The sequence below is a fragment of the Podarcis cretensis genome (assembly GCF_951804945.1).
Source record: "Podarcis cretensis genome assembly, chromosome: 5".
Lineage (NCBI taxonomy): Eukaryota > Metazoa > Chordata > Lepidosauria > Squamata > Lacertidae > Podarcis > Podarcis cretensis.
The window spans coordinates 21,655,303-21,681,970 of NC_137174.1; the positions used below are offsets into that span (position 1 = coordinate 21,655,303).

The 26,668-nt window shown below is 42.4% G+C and overlaps 2 long non-coding RNA genes across 4 annotated transcripts in view; one reads left to right on the forward strand and one right to left on the reverse strand.

The window, feature by feature from the left end:
* On the forward strand, positions 1 to 9,643 carry LOC307215999. Its single transcript, XR_013838866.1, has 2 exons — positions 1 to 834; positions 9,493 to 9,643. It is a non-coding gene; the product is annotated as an uncharacterized lncRNA (long non-coding RNA).
* LOC307215993 overlaps positions 9,259 to 26,668 on the reverse strand; it is a 21,486-nt gene continuing 4,076 nt past the window's right edge. Inside the window, exons 2-4 of one of the 3 annotated variants that reach the window (XR_013838858.1) lie at positions 11,829 to 12,016; positions 11,261 to 11,348; positions 9,259 to 9,578 (exon numbers count right to left, since the gene is read on the reverse strand). This is a non-coding gene — a long non-coding RNA (uncharacterized lncRNA). Of the gene's footprint in view, positions 9,613 to 11,260; positions 11,349 to 11,828; positions 12,771 to 26,668 lie in introns of those variants that run through there. The other 2 variants (XR_013838859.1, XR_013838860.1) reach the window with 2 other exon arrangements.

Sequence of the window (26,668 nt, forward strand, 5' to 3'; positions counted from 1 at the left end):
GCAAACAGGTCAATGGCCAATACAATAATTTTCAAATCACCTTTGTGTCCAGTCTAGTTCTGGTGTAAAAACTGCATTGCCAATACACAGGGAATCTTGTTGGACTGGATAAAACTTTGGTTTGATCCAGCACTGATGCTCTTATGAATTAAATCCAACTCCTTAGATGCTCTGGTTCTCTTCAAACATCTAAATTCAACACATTCTCGATGTCTTCCAAGGCCATTTAAATGTTGCATTGAATAGGTTTTTTGTAAGCTTTTAATATTGCTAATGGGCTAATAGACAGGTAGAAGTGTGTTAGCAATAAAAATGAGATCGGGCCAAGAATATTATATTCATGTATCCTTCAAATCAAACTCTCTCTTTAAGTTTTAATTCCCACACGATTCTCTCCCTCCATTCCATTTTAACATTTCATGAGCAAAAGAAAACCATGAGAGGAAGCATGGAAAATTTAAATTAGGCTGCACTGATTCAATACAAGCAGGGCTTGGATAAAGTTGCTCATGAAAATTATTGCCATTATCAAGAAATGCTTTAATTTTTCACCCCCCCTTTTTTTAGCTAATTGGACTTGCCTATGTGACTGATAAAAACAACAATATTGTCTCTCAGTTGCCACCCTGTTGCTCTCAATGACATCATAATGTAGCCCAAATCTGACTGGATACATTTCACCATGAGGTCATCACATTCACTATGTGAATCCTGATTGGAATATGGGTTCATGTGACAGAGTCAGGAAGGACAAAGCATCAACAGCAGCCAGGGAGAAATGGTGTCATAGCACTAGCCATAGGAAACAGTGACAATGACCTGGATGAAAAGCAGGTGCGTTTTTACGTAATTTAGTCATTTTCTACCCCAGTGAAATCTCTATTTTCAATTTGAAAGCTCTGCAGCTGCGGGATGCCATCCATTGAATTTGCTCAAGTTCAATCAAACACTTTTGGTTGTGTTGTTCAAGATGCATTTATGACTGAACAAGAAACGGCAAAAGCAGAAAATGTCAGCTGAATACCTGCTTCTTCTGTAGGTCTTTATAGCAATTTTGCTAGATTCAAGAGGCTTGTAGTTTTTGGAGAAGTTTCCAAGAAGCATCTGTATGGTTTTTTGAATAAATGAACTCATGAACTTTTGGAGATTAACCAGACTCTAATAAAAGATGTCCTTCTATAGTTTTTAATCTACTCTGGCAGAAGTGTGGAATAAAGATGTTAAGTTCTTAATATCTCTTGAGAAAGCATCCAAATGTCAGGTTGTACAATACAGTGCCTTTCTTTGTAAAACCCTGGAAGCCTAGTTTACAAAAAGGAATGTAATACAGGGGGAGATCATTGTGGATTACAAAGCAGCTTCTGAAAATGTCAGTGGTAAATAGCCAGCAAATCCCTTATTATCAATATCATGGCATTGATATACAGCACAAAGGCATATATGATACTTGCAAATCCATATCGCATCAAACATTTTAGTCAGTAGCAATCCCTCAGACCCAAGCGAAACACAGGTCTAATACAGGTGGGATCTTGGGTTTTATTAATGATTAAGTTACAGGGACTCCTCTTGCACAAATGAACTAGATTTTAATTGAGTTCTATGAAAATGTGCCTGGGGTGTTCCTTGCTTTCCTTATGTCTAAACATCACAAAAGAGATTAAAACCCTTTTTTGGGAAATGAGTCCTCATTAGGAAGGAATAAACTGCTTCCACCTTAGGTTTCCCATGAAGTGAAAAGTGTCTCGCAGTGAAACACAGGCAGTTATTGACCTCAACCTCTGTGGACTAAATCAGATGTAACCTTGCCATTTGAGCTCATGCACAATCTGGTCTAATGCTACTCTGATCACCTATTGTAACATAAATGCTATCTTGTGGCGTCAAGTGAAAAGACAGCTGTCTTCTGTTCAAGTCAATTGCTTACTAATGAGCATGGATGGTCATCTGATGCTTTCCAGACTTAGCTGAAGGTGCTTGGTCTTTTATGGCTGTTTCCTCAGTGACCACCGCTAAGGAGCTAGGTGTGGCCTGAGAAGAGGGGGAGAGCCTGAGGAAGAAATTTGGCCTGCAGAGAGTCCCAAAAGCCACAGAGAGAGAGGCCTGGACGGCCACATCTGACTGTGGGTCTGACATTCCCAAGCCTGGTCTGATATTCCTGTCAACCATGAAGGGATTAATCAGCATTTACGGTTTTGCTTAATTAATTCAGACTCACAAGCCTGAAGGATAAAGAACATTGAACCATTTCCCACTAAAAATCATGATTTATTGCAATTAGACAATGACATTAAAAATGGTAATTTTGGTGCAAAATCCTTTTTTTTTTTAATTGACAGGGCTCATCAGTTCCAAGCAGAGATTGATTCATGTTGCTTGGAGGTCTTGTTAACCAATCCCATTATTGGTATATTTTTTAACTTCTCTGGGCTGTTTGTAAGAAAGCATATTCACCCCAAACGGTAATTTGCCATCAAAAATAGATAAAATATTGCAGTGATAACTAACCAGAAAGAATAAAATGACGATGGAATTGAGAAAGTTGTACTTGCACAGAAAGCTTTCAAGATCAGCATCCTCAGGCTTGATTAACATGAATGAAAAAAAAGAAACCTCACATAAATAAATAGAATGCTAGCAACTGCTATCTCCTATTTTACTTGTGGACTCTGCGGTGTAGGGAGCAGAGGGTGGGGTGCTCTAGGAATCTGAGGCAAGCAAGGGCCCACAGCCCAGTTCCCTAACTGGCCAGGTGGGGCTCGCTAGCTCTGGAAGGAGGTGTGTGATAACTCAGGTGGAGTAGGCTTAGAACAGGTGATGGTCACATGTCTCATCAGGCCCAGATGCTGCAACAGGCATGCAAAGTGCAGAAGGGCAGCAGAGCGAAGGTTCTGTTTCAGTTGAACTGCCCAGCTTGTGAGACTCTGTTTCTGTATGGACTTTGGACATATGGATTGATCCTGGACTGGGGACTTAACGTACTGATTTGCTGCCAGGTAGGCCAGGGGTTCAGGACACAGGAGATGGTGAAAATTCAACTCTTGATTGCTTAATCACCGCTAACAGGAGAGGTTGTAGCTCAGTGGTAGAGACTGCATTATGTGGTTTGATTCCTGGCATTGTCAGGTAGGGATGAGAAAGTCTTCTAGCTGAAACTCTGGGAAGTTTCAGTTGGTGTAGAACATTGATTGCCAAACTTGGCCCTCCAGCTGTTTTGGGACTACAATTCCCATCATCCCTGACCACTGGTCCTGTTAGCTAAGGATGATGGGAATTGTAGTCCCAAAACAGCTGGAGGGCCAAGTTTGGCCATCACTGGTGTAGAAGATCACACTAAATCGACAAGTACTCTGACTTGGTTCCTATGTTCCTAAACCAGAAAATGGTTCATGGGATTATGCCATCCCTCCTGGAATATGAAATCTCATAAATTTGAATATGGTTTCAAACCCTGATTAAGTAGTAACCCAGTTTAGTTCGAACTAAGTGCTGATATAATGATCAACTGCAGAGAATTTATGCTCTGCGAGAGGTATTGGAAAGATCATTGTTGAACCATGTTAAGCTATTGGCAGTGTTACATCTCCAGAAAGATATTTCTTTTGAAACAGGTATAAGATCTCATGTGTTAGAAGCATAACATGAAACCCGTTATAGCATCTAGTGTGAATCACACCACCTCTTTGCATGCTTACCAGTGGTGAATCACTCCAGAACTTGCCACCTTGGAGATATGCCTAGCATGAGGCTGTAAATCAGATGCAATTCTCTGCTTTAGTGCTGCTTATATGAGTATTGGCAAAAAAGTGGTCTAGTCTGTTGATAAAAGCTTCAGTCAATTTAAAAAAAAAAAAAAGCAGAATGAATTATTAGAGATACAGTTAATTTGGCTTGTCTGTGAGTGCATAGATAAATTCCTTGAATCTCATTAATTGTTTTCCTGTAGTGAACAGGAAAATGTATTCCCAGAGAACTGAGCTGAAAATGGTATCTCATATTCTTAAAATTAACTGGGGGGTGGTGGTGGTGGTTAGAAATGTATAACCTAGCGGATAATGTTAGTGTTTAATACAGATGGGAAATGGTGTGTGTATAAAATCCCTGGTGTTGAATTAATATAAAAAGTGGCAGTTCTCTGCTTTAGCATGCTGCAGCCCCTTAGATTTCATTTCTTACACCTGGCTAAGCACCCATTCAATATGAGTAATCATTCAGAATGATACCTATAGACTAATAATGCTCAACAGACCTCTGGTTAATTTTGTGGTTAGTGAGTTGGGAAATTGTGGAGGTACACCATGAAAACATTGCTAAGCAGTAAATTATCCTAGACTTGGTTGCTGGTAAAACCTTGTAATACACAGAGGAACGGCTTTCAATCTGTCTTCCATAGGCTTCCTAAATGAGAAGATCAGAATGGTAGGCAAGGATAGGTGGGCCACCGCTGTCGATCTTCCCTTGCCGTTGTTCACTGTAGCATGGGTTTGGGCAATGCTCGCTGTATGAACCATGCTGCTAGAACGTTCCCCAGAGTCCTCTGCAACAAGCAGGGGGTTCCTGGCAGGTATTCCACGGCAGATAAGTTGAGATAGAAAAGATTTCCCAAAGCCAGACAGTTTGCAAATGACTAGTATAGACCTTACCATGGAGCAATGGGTATTTGGACTCTGCACTGAAATATATTAGTGTAGTATTGGTGGGTGGGGAAGAGGTCTCTGCCCTGAGGAGTTTTCATGAAAAGGGAGGACAAGGGGGGGATACAAATGAATGCAGTTGCACAATGGGAGCAAGCCAACCGAAGTCACTTGGATTTACTTATGAGTAAACATGCAGAGGATTGCACCATGGGGGTGAGGACTAATCGTTAAGTCAGACTTTTCATAGAAAAGGTGGGTTTTGTTTAGGGATTTTCCTCTTTTTATTTACTCCTGTCATATAATTAAAAAAGTTATCTGGGCAGCTTATAACACCATAATAAGGCAAATTAAGAATGATTAGCAATAAAATAAAAGGTAGCAATAAAAAATAATGCAGCTTGAAAACACATGGAGAAGACAAGGCTGAGAACAGGTCAAGTTTGAAAGGCTTGGGGAAAAGAAAATGGTCTTTGATGTCAGGAAGGTGGGCTTTCTCTGGGAAGGCCGGCACCGAAAAGAGCAGAATGGGCGCAATACATGGTACTGCCACCACCCCATTGCTGCTCCTGCTTACTTTTAAAGAGTTTTGCCTCCACTGATAATGAGGGTCTTCCCTCAGAGCAAAACATTCTAGGCAAGGTGGCCCAGAAGAACACTGGCACTGCCACAAATTTTCTATGGCAGCTAGAAATGACCTCTAAATGTTGAAGCAAGAGTTGTGTCCCCTGGATGTTTTTGGATTCCAACTCTCATCAGCCCCAGCCATCATGACCAATGGGCAGAGATGATGGTTTGTTGTCAATATTTATTCTTGCCATCTCATTTTTGACCACATCCAACTTACCAAGGTTCATGGTTCTTACATGGTTCTTAGGTTCCTATGCAATATTTTTCTTTACAGCATTGGACTTTCCTTTCGCTTCCAGCTATATTCACAACTGAGCAGCCTTTCAGCTTTGGCCCAGCTGCTTCATCAGCTCTGAATCTACATGTCCTCAGCTCTTCCTCAGTAGCATGTTGGACGCCTTCTGACCTGAGGGGCTCATCTTCCAGCGTCATAATTTTTATATGCCTGTTGTCTTTGTCCATTGAGTTTTCTTGGCAGGGATACTGGAGTGGTTTGCCGGTTCCTGCTCCAGGTGGATCACGTTTGGTCAAAACTCTCCACTATGACCTGTCCAACTTGGGTGGCCCTGCAAGGCATAGCTCATAGCTTCTCTGAGTTATTCAAGCCCCTTCACAACGGCAAGGCAGTGATCCATGAAGGAGACGGTAGTTGTAGCTTAACTCCAGCATTACAACACACCACTTGGAACACGAAAGAGACAATGTGCGTGAACAGCCTAGACATGAAATGTTTAAAGCAGGACCCTATGAGTGCTTACTCCCCCCCCCCACCAAGAACACAGGCTCTGCAATGTATTTTGGGATAAAAGTGTTGCACAAAACAGGAGGGGGAAGAAAAGGCTAGCAACTTATGTTTTGTGAGTGACTTGTCTTCCTACTTAGAATGCTGAACATGTAAGCTTCAGCATCCATAATGCCACACAACAGATTTCAGGCCAAGAATTTAAAAACATAATGTTTTCCCCTTGAAGCTAAAGGAGGAATGATAGGTAAGCAGAATTTAATAATCGCTCAAGTTGGGATTTGTACAGAAAGAATCGCTTTTGCAATTCCATTGGTATTTCAGTGTTTCTGCTGCCAGAAGATTAGCAACCTTTTTTATATTTATTTAATACTAAGGATTGTTTATTTGGGTGGGAGAAAAAGGGGATGTGAGGGGCAGGATATGATCAGATCAGGGAAGAATGCTTTTTGGCTCATTTGAGAGTGTTCTGAACCACTCGAAAAAGAAAAAGAAATACTCCGCTGCAATTTCCCCCCCAGATACTAGAATCCAGGAGATCAGCATAAGCTCCTAAAATCTGTGACTTGCACAGCATTTCCTGAGACTTCCTGTCCCCATTAGGTCACTCAGTGTTTATGATCAGAGCAACAGCGCGGCAGGAGTTTGCCAAAGTTCTGTAGAAATGGCTTGCTGTATTAATTGAAGAAAGAGCATCCTTCTCCTTAGAGATTACTCTAGTTTCTTGCTCCCCACACTCCCCAGGGAATCAGGGAGGGATTATATTCAAACCCATAAGAATACATCCAATGTATAAATTGGGACAGCAGCAATCATTTGAGATTTGTAATTAATTTGCACACCACTCTGTGGCTGCTTGTAGGCATTGATGGTCAGTTAGGTCCTATATCTGGCTTTCCCTTACCCTCAGATCATTTAGGTTGCAAACCTGTACACACCTACCCATCAGACACAATGGGGTTACATGCATAGCATTTCAGTGCTAGCTGGCTGGACAAACCAACACCAATGTGCATTGTGCAGGCTACTCAGATTCTATGAATTCCATTGTACACATGTGACTCTCTCTGCATTGTGGAAAACATTGTTCCCCTGTTCTGGCAAGTAGTCTGAGCTTCCAAGCAGCAGGTATATCGTTTTTGCCACACTCCCTCCCCCAGATTGTTCTGCAGTGCTCACGAGATTGATGGGCAAGACACAATCGAACACGAAATAATTAAAAAATAAATACAGACTTTTCAGAGGCTTGCATCCCATGACATACACTGGTGATCTTACTGGCTTACTGCAGGGTGATGATTATGCCTGGGCCATTTCATTTCATACTTTCCGTAGATTCTGTTAATTACAGATTAGCTTCAACATGCCCCTACATGGGATTGAGGAGGGCACATGAAATCTGCCACCAAACATGGCTTCTCTGATCGCCATCTTTGCGAATTAAGATCAGGATCGATGATTGTGTTGATTTGGTGCTTATCCTAATATCCTAAGTAATTCATTCTCTTGAAAGATGGGTCTTGGTATCCACGACTGAGCAGCCTTATTTAGGATCCACGCTGCTCACCCCCAAAAGGTGGAGGTGCTAGAAAAGCTGCCCTAAACATAGTCTGCCTCCCCCCCCCCCGACTGGGTTATCATGCCTAGTGGGGTCTTCACCCAGCGGTCATAAAAGACAATCCCACCCCCAGAAGGTGAAATCCTTTAAAAATAACAATTGACAAATCATTTTGGAAAACTCTCACTATTATTTAGAGCCTGATTTGAAAGGCAGCTTCATTATATCACTGTAGGTGGTATGTTGACCTGTTGATGTTCGCCTGGCCAGTGTTATGCTCCCTTCCTGTACTGTAACTTGTTTTTCATAATAGTGAGTATGGATGCAATCCTGAAGGGCATGGTGGAGGAAACCAAAGCCATTGAGCCACCTCATCCAACGCTCTGCCAGGCTTTTGTAGAAGTAGGAGCACAGGAGCACTTGTGTGTCCCTTTCTCTTTTTCCATATTCTATATATATATTTTTATAATTCCCATTGTTCTCAATGGGAAGGAAATAAACCATGCCAGCTCAAACTGGCATAGTTTGGGCCCTAGTTTAGGATCCAATATTTTTCCCTAGCCAGCCCCGAACATGTCCCCTTTTCTGCCTTACTGACACCAGAGCTCTGACATTAGCAGGGCAGGGTCCACAGATATTTTTTGCAGTGGCCGAGATGCAGCATCCAACATTAGGTCTGCCTCTCAAAGCTCAGAGAGGAAGATCCAGTGCTTCCCATGGTCCCTCCCAAGCAAAAGATATATAAAAAGAAAAGTACAAAAAATTAGCTGGGGCTTGTGCATGCAGCTCTTGAGAAGATGAGTGGGCTTGTATCTGATGTATCTGAGATGGGTGGAATCCTTTATTCTTTTCTTCCCTATAATGGGGGTGGGGGTTGAAGTGGTGACTCACTCCCCTGCGGCGGCGATTCCAGGGTCCCCCTCTTAAGGGGGTTACATAAATAGGTGTCACTGACCATAGACTGAAAGGTTGTCAGTGAACTACCCTGTGTGTGGGGATATGGGCTGGGCTGGCCTGCCTACAATTACGTCTCACAGAGCACCCCCATATACCATTTACCCTATGAGCCCCAGTTCCCCCCAGCTGGGGGGCTGGGAGGGATACAAGCCCAAGACCTAAGCCAAGGTCTTCCTACATTCAGAAGTTTAATAAAGTTGTGGCCTAATTTTAATTCCATAATGTTGTCAGAGTCTTTATTTCCTTTCCTATGTTCCCTGGGAGTTGGGGCTGTAGCGCCTGGCCACGCAATACGAGTGGCAACCATTTTAGGTGTGTCCGAATGACATCTAGCTGCCAATATATGGCTCCTTTTGGACTTGGAAGAGGGAGAAATGGGGCAGGATGGGCTTATGCAGACTTGGCCAATGCATGCTTTGACACAAACTCCATGAAAAAGGGCAATTGCCTTTATAACACATTTTGTACACATTACTTCATGGGAGAACTGCATTGCCAAATGCGGAGAAGCATGAATTTTGAAGGGCAGCTGTGTTTGGGTCCACATATTAGATCAATTTGCACTTAAATGCAAACTGAATCCCCTATCCCTAACCCAGAGAGCAACACATGGATGATAAAAAGGAGCCCTTTAACCATTCCCCTTACTGTAGGATTTAATTTTGAAGCTCTTCCCTGCTTTGTGACCTTGAAATCTTGCCTTTCATTGGGTTTTTTTTTTCCGGGGGGGGGTGGGGGGGGTGAGAGGGTTATATTACAGATGCATGCTACATATACTTGTGTTAAAATGGTCCAGAAGCAAGACATATTGGGAGGGGCAAGCTCTTTTGACATGAAAGCATCCCACCTGTGTAGAGTGAGCAGGATTTTTTCATTAGGCATGCCTTGTGGTCCTTTCAGTTTTCCAAGTTTGACAGTGTAAACTTCCGTGTCTGCTTCCCTTCCTCTCTTCTGCTCTCTCCATGCCACAGCTCACTCGCTCTGTCTCTCAAATGGCTCGATTCTGTGGGTTGCGGTGACGGAACAGACAACATATTCCTGGAGCCGTTGGTGTTTACTAATTGGAGATGACAGAAGCCAGAAAGGGAAGCCTTCTTGCCAATAAATAAAAAATGATCTGCAGTTAGATCACTTAAGCCCTTCATTGTAATGTGAGGAAGAAAAGGGGGGAGGGTATATACCCTCCCATAAAAGCAGAAATGCTCTCCTTTTTCATTCCTCAATCCAAATACATCCAGGAGGCAGTCTCTCACGCTGTGTCTTAACCTGCCTTTTGCAGCTATAGAAGAATACAGATGACGGTGGCTTGAGACATTTTCCTTTGTGTCTTATGCAAAGTGGGGATAAGGAGAGAGGAACGGCGGCAGCAAACTGCACAGGCAGTGTAAAGAGAGACATTCTAACACAGAATGAATGTCTTCCTGATTGCGTTGAGGTTTATAACGCTGTGTGCTTTTGTCCCAGTGGGTGGTGCAATTGAGCTAACCTTCCCAGCAGACCAGTTTTATTACAAGAGATACCTTATTAATTTAAGGGGGGGGGGACATAGAAAGAAAAAAATAATAATAAACACCCATATTACAAATTGCAGGTCATTATTTGATACAGCTGCATGGCTTTAAGAAAGGATGGCAGCTGGAACATTAAAAGGGAATGCCACTGCTAAACTTGCTCTGGCCAATTTGCTTCTCATTAGCTCTCGGGTTTTGTCCCCTCCTTTTACAAACATGAATTATGCCTGGATTTTCCATTATTAACTTTTTTTTTATAGAGATCACAGTTTTTGTACTCGGCTGCAGTACGTGTAATGTTTTCTTTACTATCAAAAACAAGCCCTCACCCCAGCACTTCTTTCTGATTCCCAAAGCAGGTATGGATTTTGAGCTTGGGGTTCATCGATGTGTTTGGATGGGTCCATTGAAATTCTGGAACTTTATCTGCATAAAAGCTGGTTTCATAATCATTCTCTCCCCCAGTGAACTCTGGGAATTGTAGTTCAGGGGTGGGTTAAGGATATCCAACAGAGGATTCTCAGCATGCTTAAATTTCCATTTGCTTCTTTCTTTGTGGGACTCTAGGACCACATATGCACCTTGCAGAGTTCCCCATGAAGTGGGACTGGTTATTAAACCACTCTGGAAACTGTGGCTCAGTGAGGGGCACAGGGGTCTCCTACCAACACTTGGCACTCAACAAATTACAGGGTTCTGTTTGGTTTATTCACTTTCACTTTTAGTTTGTTCAATTGAAATATTCTCATTTTTTTTTAAAAAAAAAAACCACAAGCTACAATTCCCAGGATTCCTTTAAGGAAGCAGCGACTGTTAAAGTGGTATATGAGAGCAGTGGCAGACCTTGGGGTCTCAAATTTCAGCAGCACCCTGTGCAACACCAAAATTTGGTCTCTCTCCCCCCTCCCGCATTTGCTTCTGCATCACAGTTGTGGTGCCCCCAACTCTCTGTGCCCAGTGTGACTGAACCAGTTGTGCTCCCCTAATCCACCTCTGATGAGAGCTTTATATGTGTGGTGCTATTGTGGCTTATGACAGCTGAAATGCTGCAGAATTGGTATTAGCTACTGATGTAAACAGACTTATGAACTGTATTACATAGTAATAGTGCCCATCAAGTTATGTGGGGTTGTTGTTAAGCTTTGAGAAGGAAAGGCACTCTACCACAGTCCAGGTCTGATCAGCGTAAGGCTTCCACTGTCTCTAGTTCCTTGCAGAGATAACTTACCAGGGAGTTTCACAGGAGCTGTCCAAGGTACTGAATGCTTGATAGGGAAAGTGCCTGCGTCCACTGTGAGCCCCATGTCTCTACAGACCTGAACAAGTCAAAAGAAGAAAACCCCCCCCCCATTAAATTGTGGGGTGATGCTGAGGGGCTATGCACACACATTTCTTGCAGCAGGGGTAGCCCGGTTGTAGGGTTGAAACTCAATGGTAGAGCATCTGTTTTGCATGCAGAGACTTCTAGGTTCAATCTCCAGGAATGGCTTGGAGAGACCCTCTCTGAGTTGTTGCTGGTTAGTGCAGAGACACTAGCCTAGATGGACCAGTCACCTGATAGCTTCCTATGACAGCTTCCACCCACAATTCCCTGGCCAGGGGTGGCCTGCTTTCTAAATAAACATCTCCAACCATCAATTGCTGTTGAGAAAGCATATTCAGTCAGCTCTAGAAACACTATCAGTATTCCCTAGGGAGAAAGCAAGTGATCCAAAAGGCAGCCATCTCTTCACTTGATGCAACACTAGAGGATTTCTGTGTTAATAGATAGAAAGTGGGGAGAGTACTCTTTTTACCTACTCTGCATGTATGTTAAATGGGTAGTTAATGTGAATGGATGGAAAGAGTACATGCCTCCAGAAATCTTAACATTAGAGGATGGTAGAGTGATGCTCCTATCTGATTAAGCAACAGGATTCCATTGATGGTGTGGCACAAACTGATAGCAAACCTCAGAGACCAACATGAATTGTGCAGGAGGTATCTGTGGGACAACAAATATGTTCTGTGAGATTGAAATCTATGCTCCACACAAAATAGCATCTGTAGAGTTACACTGGATGACTCTGTTATCTCCTGCCCTCTTGGGTACTCCTTGCTCCGGAGAATCTCCTACACGATAGTGGCATTATCTTGTTCCCGTAAAAGTAGTCGGCCTCACCATTGCCTGGGTGTCTGTATGTGAAAGAGAGAGGAAGAAATAGAAAAACAGAGTGCCCACAATATATCTTGATCAGATTATGTAAAATGATGGCAGTTCCATCTGCTTCTTTTCAGATCTTATGATGTAATGTCCTGTTACAACATACAGAGGTGTGTGTAATAAATGCCTAGATCAGTCCCCCCCCTTTTTCCTTTAGGAGTGAGGAAAGGGCTATGGAACAGAGGCTCAGTAAATTAGGTTGACTTAGAAAAAATGGGTGCAGGTAACTTTTATCATGAAAAAGTTAGTACATGGTTTCTACTGTCCCTCCAGATCAGCCTTGCCCTACAGTTGTTTCCCTGTCCTAGGGGCTGGGGCTCCCCCCATGTCTTTTGGGTAAGGAGATCTGCTGGGCATGAGATCCAAAAGAGGGGAGCTGACAGGCTGGAGGCAAATCTCCCTGCTTGGTTTCCTTTCCTGGCCAGCAATCTATCTCTACTGTCACAGATTTTTCTCTTCAAGTGGGGATATATTCCCTTCTATCCATCAAAAGGAGAGAGCTAATCATGCCACATGGGCATTGGGCTAGCCCTCTGCTTTTGAGGATGAGCTGCAGAACTTGGGCCGTACTGTCTTATTGCTGTCCTCACCCACCAGGTTTGTAGATGTCCCTACAGATAGTCAGCAGAAGCACTGAGCATTCTTATTGCTAGGTACAGAGATGCTGTAAATGACCAGTGGTGGCGGCTGGATATTGTTGTTGTTGTTGTTGCAACCATTCATCTGTCTTGAGAAACAATGGGGTGCAACCCCGGGAGTGAAGTCAAAACTGCTGTGTTTGCAGCACTGAAATGATCTCTCTGGGGCACAAGCCCATGCAGTATTTATGGACGTCCTGAGCTGCCTAGATGACAAGACCCTGTTCTCAATCTCGCTCGTGTAGTTTAGCACCAGCTTGGCCACAGGAGTTGCTGGAAGGAGGTGTACAAGGCATCATCCAACTGTCTTAGGCACTCTACTCCAGATTTGTGTAGGGTTTACTCCTTAGCTTTTTCTTCTCCAGAAGATATCCCACAAGACAGCGGAGGTTTAGGAGCAGAGTATTCCTTCTCCAAGGTGGGCTACCTTCCCAGGTTGACAAGCCCCATCTGCTTCCCACTACCCTCTGTATCATGTGCAGAAACTGCCTTCTTGACCATTGGACCCACTATAGGCCTTGTCCACTCAATCCATCAGAGCCTGTCTTCACATGCAGGGGAAGTCCCTGACTCACCAAGGGTTTGAGACCATTGGCTACCCACACCTGGTTTAGCCAGCCAATCAAAGCCATTCCTGGACTGTGACCGCTGTCATACGCTGACAGCTTCTGGAAGCCACAGGTGAGAGCTAAATGCAGGGTAGAGACCAAAGGTGGACAAACTTCCTCAGAAGGAGGACATGTTCCCTATCCTCTCCCCTAACACTCCATACACACCTGATGTACACTATCAGGATCATGCCTCCCAGTAATGCTTGATCTCCCAAAGGATTGATGTGTGCTTTGAATAAAGAACAATAACGCTGATTGTCATGGTATACTACTTTGAGTCAAATGTATAGGATTGTAGCCTTAGAGGCTTTTTCTTCTTAGTTTAGGGTGTGGAGGGAGCATCTTACTTAAGGAAAAGTCAATTGACAGATATCTCTGTTTTTCCCTTTGAGAGGAAAAGGTATTTGTCTGGTTTTTCTCCTCCATACTAATATGGTCTGAGTATAAGAAATAGCCCAGCCCAGCACCAAATACAATCCACGGGTCTTCCACTCATTTGTGTTAGCTCTTAGGCGGGAAGCGTCTGTGCTTGTGAAAGGGGAGCATGATGATGAGCCATTAAGCCAGCTGCAGATAATGATGCTTATACAAACTGCAACAATCGTTTTGATCACTGCGCTGTGAAAACCACATAGGTGGAAATATCCATAGCTATGCTTTTACCTCTCTGTCTACACATACACACCAGCAAGCTCTGTTTCCCATGAAAGGTCATTTTGCCTAAAGCATTTCTTGATTTCTCGAGCGGGTGAAAAATAATCATGCACTTAGCAGGGATGTGATCCTTGCAAGATGAGATTTCCAAAGATGGCTGTGACAATCACAGCCTGTGTCTTCCAGGCATTTTGCACACATTAAAAGCCTCTGGCACAGCTAAGCAAACCAGTTTGCGCAAAGAAAGAAAAGAATCGCCCGGACTATGTTGCCACTCACTCTTCACTATCAGGCTGCAGCTGAAATGGGTACAGAAGGCCAAACTCTCAGTTTGATTCAGAATTGTGCTCAGCTAAAGCTCTTTTTACATGTTAAATACGCAATACAAGTGATTATTGGGCATCTAGGCTGCACCACTGCCCCTGCCTCCAAGGGCACACAATGTCATGCAGCTCCTTTGGACACACATTGAACAGTGGTGAAGCCTATGCTCATAGACTTTCCACATGAGGTGGGGCCCTCTAGTGTAATCTTCACTCCTGCAGACATTCACAACACAGAGACATTGGAGGCAGGGCCAGGAAAGTTGTATGATTTGAGTGGCAGGAGCAGTGGTGTGGCTTTGTTTCCCCTTCATCATGTGGTCCTCCCCTCATGTGTGAAGGGTGTTTAAAGCTCTGATCTGGAGTGCACTTACTAGGCAGCAAACTGCATTGAGCTCAATGGGACAGTTATCCAAGCGAAAAAGTATAGGGATTGTTTAGCAATGCAAGTTTTTTTTCTTCCAGAAAAATGTTTCTGGTTTCCTCCCAAAGCACAGTTCCAAAATCCAGAAACTCTATTGCATTCTCAACGAAATTATTGGTAGCATGAGGGGACTTTTATGTGTCTCTCTTTTGTTTTCATTCTTAATTATAAATGCTGTAAAATCACTACGTACACATTCAATAAAGCAGAGAATACAACACACTGCTATACATAGTATAATGATAGCAGTTCCAAAGCAGCTCAAAAAACCATCCACAGTGTGTTGACTAAAACACAAGAAAATAGAATAGTTTTTTAACCACCTGCCTATATTATATGAAGCTGGTGCTAGGCAAATGTCATTTTACATGGTCTTAAAACACTGGCAGTCCTTTATGCGTCTCTCAACCCCATTGAGCCTCTGTCCTCACAGTGCCACCTTCCCTTCACCCAGAACATACCTAGCAGTGAAGGCAACCAGGAGGCCTCCCTGTGAGGCTTCTCTTTCCCTTTGGTATCTGGTTAAATAAAATGGCAGGGTGCTATGTGCTGGAAATCCCAGGTCATGTAGTTTTCCAGGACATCTGAGTACTGGTAAGAATCTGAGATACTCTGGAAACCATGCATCCAAAGACTCTGTTTGTATGGAACACTGCTGAGCACGCTCATAAGTGTCTTGGATGCAAGGTTTCCAGGAACATGCACTTCCAGGATGCCCAATATCCCTATTTAAAAACTTAGGTACCCAGGAAAACATCTTCCAGAGCTCTTTGCACATGTTTAGAATTTGGTTTCCATTCTAAGCCAGGGAAGGATTTCTCAGGAAAATTGCACTCTATTTAATGAGAGGGCCTGGTTTGTCTAGGACAAGGGTGCAGAATCTGTGGCTCTACAGACACTGCTGGACTAAAACCCCAATCATCCCAGGCCATTGGGTATACTAGCTGGGGCTAATGCAAGTTGGAGTCCAATCACATCTAAAGGGCCCCAGGTTTCTCATACCTTGTCTAGGAGCTTCGTAATTCCCTTGTAACAGAGCAAGTGAGATAACGTGGGCCATGGCATGGGCCACAGATGCCATGACTTCAAAGCTGTCCCTTTGATATTTTAGTGGCACCTTAATAGAACAACCAAGGTTTATGGCAGTGCTTGTGTAGCCCCCATGATAGTTTCCTTTTTGGGAAAAAATGCTAATGCAAAGGAGAACTCAACTTTGCAAAAGTTAGCATGACCTCTGAAAAGGTGCTCCCTTTTGCGCCTTCCTTCTGGGAGGGAGCGTGAAACAGTGTGCAAAATTGTTCGTGGTGGAAGGGAAGGAAATGCATTGGCTCACTGCCAAATAAAACAAGGCTGGTACTCCTTGTAACCACTGCAGAAATACAGGCACTTCAGCCAGGTGGTTTCAGCAATAGATGACTATGTTCCCTCTTATCCCCTCTTATTCAAAGAGAGGGCTTTGTTCACAATGTGCTCCCTTATTGGCTGAGATCACACAAAGAAGACAAACTGTGCATAGAGGCAAAGCAGTGCTTCTGAACAGCTAGCAAATATGTACATTTGATGTTGTCAAGCATTGTGTGACCTCTGGAAGCCCCACTGTCAAGACATTTTATCAAAAGAACATATCATCCTTAATCTCCCCCGTTTCCCCCCTCCCCTCCCCATAAAGTAACCTCCACTCCACTCGCCCCCCCAGACTTCCCTCAGCTCCTCACTGGTTTATCAACAAATGTTATTCTCTGCATGTTACAAAATTGTATAGATCCTTAATTTATCTAATTAGCTATTGTCAAAAAAAAGTTAGTGAGTGTTTATTCAAAACCTGCCAAGGAGTCCAGTTCATTTTGTTGTTTCTTTAAGTACTTTGTAAAAGGTTCCCATTCATCTTTAAAGTTACAGTTATCCTTGTCCTGTAGCCTATGTGTCAATTTTGCCAATTCTGCATAGTCCATCAGTTTCTCTTGCCATAGTTCTTTTGTCGGGATTTCCTCGTTCTTCCATCTTTGTGCTATTAAGACTCTTGCCGCCGTTGTCGCATACATGAAGATATTTTTCAATTTCCTTGGCAGGTTTTTCCCTACAATCCCTAAGTTAAATGCTTCAGGTTTTTAAACAAATGTTAGATGGAACATTTTCTTCAATTCATTGTATATCATTTCCCAAAACTTTTAAATTTCATTACAATCCTACCACATAAGGTAAAAGGTCCCTTCCTTTTCTTTACACTTCCAACACACATTTGAACTGGTTTTATACATTCTTCCTAGCTGCACTGGTGTTATATACCATCTATACATCACCTTCATATAATTTTCTTTCAACAAGGAACAATCTGTAAATTTTAAGTCAGTTTTCCATAACCTTTCCCAGTCTTCCAACATAATATTATGCCCTATATCTTGTGCCCATTTAATCATAACTGATTTCACCTCTTCGTCTTTTGTCTCACATTCTAGCAGGATGCTATATGTACCCTTCAATAATTTAACTTTCCCTTCTACCACTTCCCTTTGAAACTTGGATATTGTATAACTGAATCCTTTCTTGCTGTCTTCTTTGTATGTTTCATGTAATTGTCGATAGAGCAACCAACTCTGAAAATGATCTTTTATCTCATCATAATCTCTTAATTTCCATTTTCCATCTTGGTCCTTTAACAAGTCAGCATATGTAAGCCATTTTCCTTTCTTTCCAAGTGGTTTGAGCAGTAACGCTTCATGTGGTGAAAGCCACCAAGGAGTCTTTTGTTCTAGCAAGTCTTTGTATCTCTCCAATACTCTCATTAATGATTTCCTAATTATATGGTTGTAAAAACTTCTGTGTACTTTTTCTTTCCCATAGCTTGTGGCTCATTTATGACTGGGCTACTGAAGAGAGGCTACCCCACTCATGAGCTTAAGTGAAGGCTCAGGTTGTAAAAATGCTCAGCTCAATGCAGAACCTAGGTCAAAAACTACAAAGCAACGGGCCAGCCTGGCAGCTTCCTGTAGCGGAAATAGCAGGGCAAGGAATTCTCCGAGAGTTCCTGACCTCCTTTGTGGCAGAGAAAGGGTAGCTGGGGCTTACTGCTATTTCCAATCATCAAAAATAACACAGAAGAAAAATGTCTAAAAAATATGGGGCGGGGGGGAGAGAGAGAGACCCTGATGGGTGGTATTACATTTGCTAGTAAAACGTCCATCATTTTGAAGTGTGGAATGGTAGCGGGGAGAAATAACAGAGTTTTGAAGAGGCAGGAGACCTTTTAGCAACTGGTGGTAGTAGAGATCAAGGAGTGAAGGTCAGAGGAGGGGTGTATTGAGAATAAGACTGGGGAGATGAGGGACAAGGGTATGGAAGTCTTTGAAAGCAAGGACAAGGAGTTTGTACTATAGCAGCATTTCTCAAACTTGGGTCTCCAGCTGTTTTTGAACTACAGTTCCCATAATCCCTGGCAATTGGTCCTGCTAGCTAGGAATGATGGGAGTTGGAATCCAAAAACAGCAGGAGACCCATGTTTAGTAAACACTGTACCACAGGGATAGCCAGCATGGTCTATGGAGTCATAGTCCAACAATATCTAGAGGCCCTCATTGGTGATTTCTGTTGTACTTGGATCCAGAAGCACTCAGGAAACCAGTGCAGGGATTTATTCAGGGCCAGAGGGATGATTTTAGCATGAGAGGCCTGGATAATCAAAAGGGAAGCAAGGCAAGAGAATGGAAGTCAAGGGAGGAGAAACATGCAGGAGACTAATGAGAGCGGAGCTCTTGCTGATGGGGCAGAGATGCAAGGCCATATTCTTTTCAATGCTTTGGAGGAAGATGCAACATTGCTTGTTGAAAGGTTGATTGCGTGGACAGGCAGAGTCCCCAGATCCCACGTGGTCCCCCCCGTCATGTGGAATAATGACTCAGGACAACGTGCTATGGGATTAAATTGGCCACAACTTTATTAAATTTCAAATGTGGGTAGACCTTGGCTCAGGCATTGGGCGTTCTCCCTCCCCAGTCCCCAGCCGGGGACCTAGGGAGCATCAGGGTTATCCAGTGTGTGTGTGGGGGGGGGATAGGCCAGCTCTGGAGAACATATGTTCAAGCAGAGATAGCCGCCCCCGTTACGCCGCCGCCGCAGGGGAGAGCAATGACGACCTTTCGGCGTACGGTCAAAGCCTCCCTTCAGAAACCCCTTTAACGGGGAACCCTGGTATTGCCGCCGCAAAGAGGAAGATGGACTAAAGGATTCCGCCCAAGGCCTGATACCGCCAAAGTTGTGACGTTTTGCTACGGGAAAGGCGAAACCTGCCAATGCAGGGAAATTCCTTTCCGGCCCTTTAACAGCGACCTTAACATAGCAGCGCCCGCATACCTGTGAAGAAAAGTTAACCTGCAAAATAAGACATTAACTGAGGGTGGGTAGGGTGGGAGAAGCTCTGGAGCCAAGTGAGGATTCCCAGGTAAGATCCTCCCTCTATTGTGTGGGCAGGTAATCCCTCCCCTACCTGGCCTGGTCTCCTTGGCAATGCTTCCCCCCAGGTGGGATTGGACAACTGACTGAGGTAGGCGGAGACCTCCAGGTATCCCACCTGAGGGAAGGCAAAGCCAAGCCTATGCTGTTGGAGCCGCTCCAGATCTAGGGGCTGCACACGTCCACGCAAAGGGCGCCCCCTGTTTTAGGTGGGGAGCGGTCATTGTGAGGAACACAGGAGACAGAGGCTGAAAATAAAGCCCAAGCTACATCTCTGTTGAACAGGGTGGGTGGTAACATGGCTGGTGAATAAAGGGAACAGGTTCATCTCTGTGGTGGTCCCTGCTTATGAAATTCTCACCTGACACCTACATTACTATCTATTCAGTGACAGCTGAATACCATTTATTCTCCCATGCTTTTTAAATGTTTAAACTCATTGCTGCTAGCTTTTAATCTCCTCTTTTTTATTGTTTTTAGAGTGCTAATGTTTTCTGTTATGAAATTTGTTCTATTCTTTTATTGCATAAGCTGCCTTGATGCTTATTTTGCAAAGTAGCATAGAATAATATTAAAACAACACAAACAATTATCCTTTCCTTCTCTTTGGCTTCTCCTACCACTTTCTTACACCCCTTAATGCTGACAGCTTAAAAATAAATGTGTTATGTAAAATATAAAATAAAAGCAACTTTCCAGTCAAGATTCTGCCTTCCTATTCCATCTTGTCCCATTGAAATGAAAAGGCCACACTCCCCTCTCCTCATGCACTCTGAATAACCTATCAAATAAGCCCTCAAATCTCCCCAAGCTCTTTCCCTTCCAGAGGGGAAGCCCTGTTGTGCTAATGGGAGTCCTTGCACTGGTTTCTGCTAAGGCACCAGCTGGTTGAACCTGGCCCTAAGTATTAAGCAACCAGAGCAGCACAGTGACAAGAATGTTGGACTTGAATTGGTGAGAACAAGGTTAAAATGGTAGGTTAGCCATAAATCTCACTGGCTGACTTTGAGCAAATCACCATCTCTCTCGAGTTGTGTGTGAGATAAACAGGAGTCTGGGGATAGACATCAAGTATGCTGCAGGATAAAACTAACAAGGTAACACATAAATTGAAAAAATCACATTTTTTTTTTAAAAAACCCACACATTCTTGGAAATGTAAATATTTTTACAGTTAGGAGGTAGGAATAATTGTTTCTCTATTTCTGCCTTTCCTTCCATTATCAGGAAGTACCAAAAGCATATTTTGTCATCAAGGGACGAAGCTGAAAATAATGTGAATAGTTGGGCCTCTGGTGATAATTCGCTTCCAATTCTTCTTGTGAATTTTAGCCCTTCATACCAGGCAAGAGCTTAACTATAGTGCTTTGCTTCAGAGATGTTCAGGAGCAATGGAGCGTGCCAGACTATATTGGAAATTGGAACTCGGCTGTTGGCCTCTTTCCTTTTTTTCTTTTTTTCCCCTTTTCCCCTCCTGACGCTCGTCCTATTCAAACAGTAAATTTACTATCTAATCACAAGTTGCCATGTCATTCTAAACAGACTAATGCAGGGGCTTCAAGCGATGTATAAAATCATCTAGCAAGACTGGCAGCCACTAAAATTACCCTGTGTTTGCTTTGTCATTACCGAAGCAGCCTTTGATTCTGAAGAATTAGAAGCCTTATTTGCAGTTCAGCACCTCTTGGCGTGAACAGCTACAGAAGGTGCACAGCAATTGAGGTGTGGGTGAGGAATAGATCTCTCCGGTGGAGAGGGTTAAATCTGGATTCTGGAAAGTGAGCCTTGCTGCTGTGCTGATTGCTTGACCAGGTTTTTGAAATGCAAGGGAATGCTTATTCTCAACAACCTTGCACAAGATCATATGTGTCCATGGTACGCGGCTGAAAGTGAATATATGGCACCTGAGCAGGAATCCTTATTCACTCACGAAGGTGAATAATTTTTCATGCTCATTATTTTACTCTGCCCAGCAGTATGTAGCGCTGCAAGACGAAACAGGAAAGATTCACACCCATCTGGCTACTATTAAAGATGAACTAACGGAGAATTTTCCACCAGGAAGTGACCTTGTGGCTAGACTTCCACATAAAAGTAGGTTCATAAGAGTGGACGTACATGAGTTATGAAAACCTGAGGCTTACTAAATACAAGTTAGCACATTTTAATCATAATATCATTCCACAAGGAACTCTATGAAGACCCCATTGCCTTTCCCTCCACACACTGACATGGGACCCCTTCCTCATGGCCGAGCTTTTTGGAATTGTGCATGAATTAATCCTATAGGTAAGGCAAATCACCTGGGTCATTCTTGCCTAATCAGCACCCTCCCAAGGGATGGGTGATGCTGATTGAATGGGGAAGTCACATGTAATTCACCTTGCACACATGGTTATTTATTGATTAATACACACTCCCCTAGAGGACTGAGATGGAGACTAAAGAGGTTTCCTCTTTTTTTGGTGGAGAAAATTGCCAGACCATTTCACCTTTCCTGTTTTTTCAATTTCACAATATAAATAAGTATTTTGTTTTGGTAATGAGAAAGAAATGAAAATTTGAATCAACGACTGAGACTGGTTACAAAAGAAAAACAAAGAATAATGAATGGGGTGTGTCTCTGTTATCCTATTCATGCCCATTCAGCATTCGTTGATGGAGGTTATTTTCTTAGAAGTCTCTCAAGAGCTTTATCCAGTTTGACCTGGAGTCTTACATATTAAGGGGTGCAGAACAGGACTTGGCTTTGGAAAAATGCATTGCGGGAGAAAGATATCTAATAAAAGTGATTGTGAAATCTTGTATACAATTTCATGAGAAGAAATTCTAATTAGTTCAATGGCTTGGGCTGACTTCTGAGTAGAGTAGACGCATAAAGGATTGCATTGGGAATGTGTTCCTTTAAGAATATTGCATAAGCCTGAGCATTGCCTTAAAAACACATTTAATTTTTAACAGAATGACACGTTACTCTCTATTACATGAAATAAATCAAGCCTGTATAAAAGATGCATAGGCTGACATTTCCCTACAAGATTAGTATTTGCATGACAAAAGCCAGCAGCAGTGGCAAAAAATAAACATTACAAAACTGATGTTGAGAGGAATACACACACACACACACACACACACAATTGACACTAAGCAGCAATTTTAGACAAAATGAGGTTTTCCCCTATCACTCAACCATCAATTACCAGTTTCCAATTAAGTCTTCCCATCAAGAAAACAGTTTTTATCATTAATTTTTTTCTGATATGCCAAAGCAAACATTTGTTTGTTGACCAAACTTCAGCATCTTAGATAGAGAAACACTTTACAATGAATCCAAATGCATAATCAAACATTCACTTCAAACAAAAATTGTTCACAACAGAGATGAGCTATTCCATCCTCTGCAAATAAAATTCCATCACCTTATTAAAATAGAATTTCTATGGATGGCTCACCTCAGCAGGGGAGCTTAACCAAACATTTACAGGGGCTTTATCATCACCACCACCCTCACTCATTGCATCATAGTATAAACTATTGTTTCAACTGGCCATCTACACCAATAGAAGATGCCTAGTTCTAAAAGTGGCAGAAGGTGGAAAGACACTATGAAGAAGCTCCTTATAGCCCTATAATATCATACCATTAGCTGATGGATTTTGGGGTTGTTAGCATAATTCCCCTAAAATGTAATTTTAAAAACCACAATTGCATGTGATTTCTTTGCCTTCCTCATTGAGTGGCTTTAAATACTTCAATAGGAATACTGGATTTATTTGACAGCGACAAATGGATTTGTCATTCAGAAACATACCGGAAAGTAACAAAGGTAGCTAAAAATCTATTATTGCACTGACTGACATACAAGCAGATTATTATTGAGTGTTGCAGCTGTAAGTCAACATTATGTACCTAATAGGAAAGGTCTAGTTTAGAACCACAAAAGCCAAGAAAAATAACCCTGAACTTTGGAAGTAATTGTGGCTTTTGGATTTCTCCCCCCTGAACCAACACAGATTTTGATCTGTGTGTAATTTTTAGTTTCCATTTATGTCAGAGTTGGCCAGCTGGAGGCCTCAGGTAGTGTTTGTTGTTTCTTCTTCTTCTTCTCTCCCCCCCCCCCAATTTATTTTATGACACACATACACACATTAAACATAATAATAATAATAATAACAACACACAATCAACACTAAAACTTACAAAAAACAAAAACAAAAAAACAGAGAAATACAGCTAAAACATTGTTACTTACAAAAATTTATGCAAACAAATGAACATCAATATATATATACCATACTTCATTTTTTCTTTTTTTCCAATTGACTTTCTTCACCCTCAACACGGTTCTCTTTTCATTTTTGATAAACTGTTTCCTTCTTAATTCCTTACTACCTCTTTTTCTTTCTGTTTTAGACTTACATACCTTCATTTTTTTTAGCGGAAGTTAATCGAAACAAGTCCAAGTATTAATTTGAGGGCACTGCTTTTAAAGATATTCTCTATATTTCCCCCAGTCTTTTTGAAATTTTTGTTTGGCTTCTGATAGCTTCTGTCAATCTGGCCAATTCAATATAATCCAACAATTTATCTTGCCATTCTTTTTTTGTTGGTGTTATTTCTTTTTTCCAGTTTTTGGCAATTAATGTTCTCGTGGCCCCTGTAAGCATAAAATATATATTTTTCCCTCTGGCTAGTGTTTGGGCACTGGTTGGGGTGAATGACCACTCCCCACATCAAATGGGGGGTGTCTTTTGCATGGTTGTTCACAGCCCCCCAGACCCTATGCTGCTCCTGGCAGTACAGTCTGGCTTTGCCCTCCCCAGGCTGGATACCTGGAGGTCTCCGCCTACCTCAGCCAATTGCCCAATCCCACCTGGGAAGGCTTTGCCAGGGGATTGGACGAGGTAGGCCCTGCCCACACAATAGAGGGTGGATCTTCTTCTACTGGTCCACAATAGAAAGTGTCCTTTCATACTGCATCACGGTGTGGTATGCTGGTTTGACATCAACTGATAGGAAGTGCTTACAGAGGGTGGTGAATACAGCACAAGATATTATGGGCTGTCCCATGAATCCGCTGGATGAAATAGCGGAAAAACGTTGCCTCAGGAGAGTGAGGAAAATTCTCAGGGATGATTCACACCCTGGCTGGCACTTTCTTGATCTCCTGCCCTCAGGCAGAAGATATAGAAGCATGATTAGTCGCACCAACAGGGTAAAGAACAGCTTCTATCTGTGGGCTGTTAGGTTGCTGAATGAAAAGATAACAACAGGGCAACTGACTTTCGGATTTGGTGGGTGTGCGTCAGTAAACGAGGGGAATTAAGACTAAGAGAGCTGAGTGGGGGGTGCTCATGTAATCTCACTGCATACAAGTTGTACAAGTGACAATAAAGTATTTCAATTTCAATTCAATCTTACTTGGGAATCATCAGTTGGCTCCAGAGTGAATGTTGGGGTGAATGTGTATCTGCCGGATCCAAAGCTCTTGCATTCCCCCCACATGCTCAAAGAATCAACCTGACAATATACCATCCCTGGGGCTGAAGTAGGTATTTTGCTCCCTCTCTCCCACCCACCTACCATGGCTATTGCAAAATGGCAGGGCCCGGCGCAGCAGTCACTCTGCTTGCTGACTTTCCTCTCATCTTAATGCCTTAATGGTGAATTAAGATTACTCTGTTCAATCCCCCCCCCCAATCTGTTTGAATTAAAACAACAACAGCCAACTGTGGGAGTGCAATTATGCACATGAGAATTAAATATATAAGTAATTAAAATCTAGTGTGTTGGCAATCAAAGGAAAAATACAGACATCAAGGAAAGAGAAAGTCACCTATTTGGAGAAAAATAATAACAACATTTTAGATTAAAGACTTGGATATCAGCAATTAAAGAAGGAAAATGATGTTTCTTTTATTAAAAGGATGAACGTGCTGCAGCTCTTGGTGAGGAAATGGCTGCTTCTAGAAAGCATTTTAATTCAAACAAATGCTGCCATTTTAAATCACTCCTCCCACAATATTCTGCTTGAAGTTCCGATCCCTTGGATTTGGATATTTTATTTTATTCTCCTGCAGGATCACAAATGAGCTTCTGTAGTAAGATCCAAGGAAAGCCATAAATTTGTTTGAAGAAACATGCTGGGGGGTTGTTGCATGTAATTCCTTACCTTCATTTAAAAACCGGCAGCTCCTGCCAGAAAATATACAAGGGATATCCCCCAAGGGATGTCAGAATGGCAGAAGAACAATAGAGCATAGCTGGAAAAATACATTCACCTGGGATTGTTGTTTTGTTTTATCGATGGTGATTTGTCTACACGCAAAGGCGAAATATTAAGAAAGCTATCAGAAATAACTACTGGAAGAAAACCCGCTTTATACAAAAATAATTTTGTACCAAACCTATAAATAACAGGCTGTGTGATCACTGCAGTTAGAGTTCTTTTTGTTAAACATTAGAGGGACTATTGAACTCCCACACTTGAAGAATGGGAGACAAGATTGCAGCAATGTGCCATTATGATTAAATGAACACCCTTCATCATGTCTAAGGAAGGGAGACAAAAGTGTAATCTCTTTAATGAAAATTGGCATTTTTTGGAATTGATTACTGGCGTAGCGATGCACATGCATCAACTAATGTTCATCAGGTATTTAATTTGTTATAAATCATCAGCATTATGGGAAATAATAGTTTATTCTTGTATATATGTTTACTTATGCCTAAACTGTAGCCTGTGTTGTAATTCTACAAGAACCTGCAGGTTGTGAGAGAGGAGCAAGTCCGACACACACAATGCAATGTTTCTCTTTGGGTGATATTCAACACTAATCATATTCAGAGTTGATCTACTGAAATAAATGGACTTGGGATATTTAAATCCATTGGTTTGAATGGGCCTGCTATATGGCTTGGCTGGATATCACCATTTAGCTTTTCTACGGAAAGACACAACATGAGCTACTTCATAATTCCAAAGTCCTGAATGGCATCACCAACTTTACTATAGAGCATGTTCTCAAGATGGCTGTCCATATGTTGTTCAACAGCCTTCAGGCCTAGGCAGAAGTACCAGTGGTCATTGGTGAGTCAATCGCCTGGATGGCCACAGGTTCAGCATCCTTCTTTTAATAATAATAATAAATTATATCCCACCCTTCCCCTCAAAGAAGCCCAGGGCAGCATGCAACAAGTGATAAAGAAATAAAAAGTTCTTAGAAACAGTTCCAGTACCAATGCAAACTGGGAAGAATCTCAACTTGTTGGAAGAGGGAGGTTTTCAGTAGGCAGTACAGTGGTACCTTGGGTTACAGACGCTTCAGGTTACAGAC